We start from the raw sequence: 3,161 nt of genomic DNA, 5'->3' as shown, positions 1-3,161 counted from the left end.
ATTTAAAAAATCTAGAGAAACTACCCGCGTTTTTTTTCTTTTCTGCCTTGAAAAAAAAGGAAAAAGCTCATACTGGAGAATAAAAAATTGTTGAATGATTGATCATTAATAACTATTTAGAAAAAATTGCGCAAATACGACATTTGTTCTCACTAAGTGCCTTTTTTGTAGTCCTGTAAATTACTTTCAATTGTCAAAAATAGGTTGAATTATGCAGAAAAGCACCGTTTTAAATCTCACAGAGAGGCAAAATTTTCAATTTTCACAGCTTACACCATTTCTTTCTTGAAAAAAATGGAAAAAATTCAAACTGGAGTAAATGGAATTGTTGAAAGATAGATCATTGATTACTTCTTAGAAACATTGGACCAATCACCACATTTGTTTTCACTAATTGTATTTTTTTGAGTCCTGCAAAATTACTTTTGATTCTGAAAAAAAAATTGAATTTTACAGATAAGCACTATTTTTAATCTCATAAAAAAAAAGGAAACATTTTCAACTTATACAGTTTACACCATTGTTTGATTGAAAAATATGATCTTCTTTTTGATGTGTCGTTCCGGCTGCAAACATTGCTGGTGGACTAATGATTTTTTCGTCAGCTAATCTTGATACAATTAACAAATCTCCTAACGGATTTCAAATAGTCAGGTCCACTTCAGTAGACTGCCTATTTTTCAATAATTATCTGAATCCGAAGAGCTATGCTGTGTCTTTTAAAGATTTGACCCTGAGTCTCAAAATTTAACGTTGTGGGTTCAAAATTTTTGGACTGAAGATTTCAATGCTCTCCCATACGATGAAAGCAACAGCTCAACATTAACGAGTCTAAAAGACACTAAAGATAGGAGATTCAAACCGCTGAAGCATCTAATCTTCGATAATTCTCAATTCTCAGATTGTGCAAAGGAGAAGGAACAATAAGATTGTACTCATATAGACCAGAAACTATTTTTTCTGAATTTTTGAAGTGAATTTGATTATTTTTCCTACTGTCAGACTCTGCAATACGGCCACCTTTATTACGTGTTTTCAAAGAACTACAGTTTTTAAGAAAAACTGGACCTTGCTACTGGGTTTGGAACAAAAAAGTATAGCTGATAACGCGTGGCTTATCAAAGAAAATTGGCCAATCTTTTTGTTGTTGGTTCCTTCCAACGCGTACGAGAAATTCAAATTTGATTTTTGAGATTCGCTGAAACACAATCCAGACAAAAAAAATAAAATCAAAACCCATGAATTTTTGATGTTAAAGCATCACAAAGAAGGTAATAGTATTCAATCAATTTAAGAAACGTTTCCAAGGCTGACGAAAATGAAAAACATTAATTTGATGTGATGAAATTGCTGAACCCTGAAAAGAAAAAAAAATATTTGATTTCTCAAACAGCAAAGAAAACTCTTCAGTACAGTTTTGAGGGAGTTCTAAGAAATTTGAACCAATTGATTTCAAAAACTAATCTAAATTAACGAAAAGAATACAAACGACCTCACGAAAGGACGTCTTCGTGAATTTAGGAATTTTCACACTAATTTGTTTTAAAACCAACCAGTGTCTGTTTCAGATGGCATATTTACTTGATCGCTGGAAAAAAATAGGAAAGAAGGGAGGAAAAATGACTAATGGCAATTCACTGGGCTAGAAGATTCAAATGCGACTAAAATGCTCAACTTGAAAACTTCTCCAGGACCAGATGGACTTACATCTGGCTTAAGCAGAAAATTTATTGAATAATATACTAGTTTTTTAGCAAACGTTTTCAATTTTACACTTCCACGTGTCATTTTCCTGCTAATTTTTCTCAGGTAAAAAATTGTTGCCAAAAACCAAAAAAGGCATTTATAATGCAAAACTATAGACCCACGGTGCTAAAATGGTTTCATTTGTGATATGCGAACGGTTAGAAAAAAATTCGGGCGATCTAATCAAAAATTGCCAATAAACTTTTTTAACTGCTTTTTTACAAAAACTGAAAAAATCAAAAAATCCTGAAATTTTAGCAAACAAAAAGTAGTCTGTAATAGAATTAGATTTTACAAAATATGACAGAGTCGACAGATCTGTGTTTTGATCTTCGGAAAAATTCAAGCATTCTTTTTTCGAGTGTCCTACTTTGCATTTTACCATAAATATTCTGAAGATATAAGACTGTGAATGTTTTTAATGGTTTCTAACGGAAAGGAACTCCATCATCTAAGAAAAGTATTAAAACACGCTCTAACTGGTACCTCGATTGTTTGAAAATATATAGAGCTCGTTGTTGCTTTTATGCATTTATGTTTTTTGCAAAAATTTGAACCTGGACGCAGCCCAATAACCGTTCTAAGCCACTAGTTTGTCATTTTCAATTTAGAATATTACATGGATTGAGCTTCAACCCTGGTGGCTCAATTTAACCCTGGTAAGCTTTCTAGCTTCAAGCAGGTACCAGCTTCAATTTTTTGAGAAATTTAGTTGTCACAAACAGGCTCATTCCATTTTTTTGGACTGCGTTTTCGGGGCTTCTTCTGTTTTGGTGAAAAATCCAAAAAAATCAATATATGTTCCATCCTGGTTCTACAAACCAAAGTGTTTTTGCTTACGATAGCTTTTGATCCTACTGTTGTGCTAAAAGAGCAATTGAAACTAGTAAGCGAGCAGAAAAAACACCGTATCTACATTTGTCTGCCGAGAGAAGTGCTCTCAAAGATTTGTCATCAAAAGTTTGTCAGCAAAACTTTTTCCTCCGATTTCAATCTGTTTTCATGTTTTTTCTATTCTTCAGCTAGGTTTCCATCATATTATTGCCATATGTTTTCTATAAACGTCTAAATATTTTCTATTTTGTCTAAAAACGTATGTACTGTTTCAGCAAACAAGGATTGTGTCTCGGTCACCTTTTTGTTTTCCTTCCTCAAACATAATGATGGGACTTCCATAAAATAGTAACCCGATTTACTGTCGGCGCAACGAGTATAATTGTTCAACTCCGGGCGGTTCGAAAGTTTAAGATTTAACATGTTTTCTCTTCTAAGCAAAATATGGGCCTTATAAAAAATTTCCAAAAAACTGAGCTTTTCGGTTTAAAAATACGCTTTACTAATTTTCTTAGGGAGTGTGAGGTAATCTAAGCTCCTCGTTTACTATCACAAACCACCTGAAAACTCCAAAAAAAAAC

The sequence above is a fragment of the Symsagittifera roscoffensis genome, chromosome 5 (genome assembly GCF_963678635.1).
Source record: "Symsagittifera roscoffensis chromosome 5, txSymRosc1.1, whole genome shotgun sequence".
Classification (NCBI taxonomy): Eukaryota; Metazoa; Xenacoelomorpha; order Acoela; family Convolutidae; genus Symsagittifera; species Symsagittifera roscoffensis.
The sequence above is the reverse complement of the archived record's forward strand: the minus strand, read 5'-3'. Positions refer to the sequence as shown.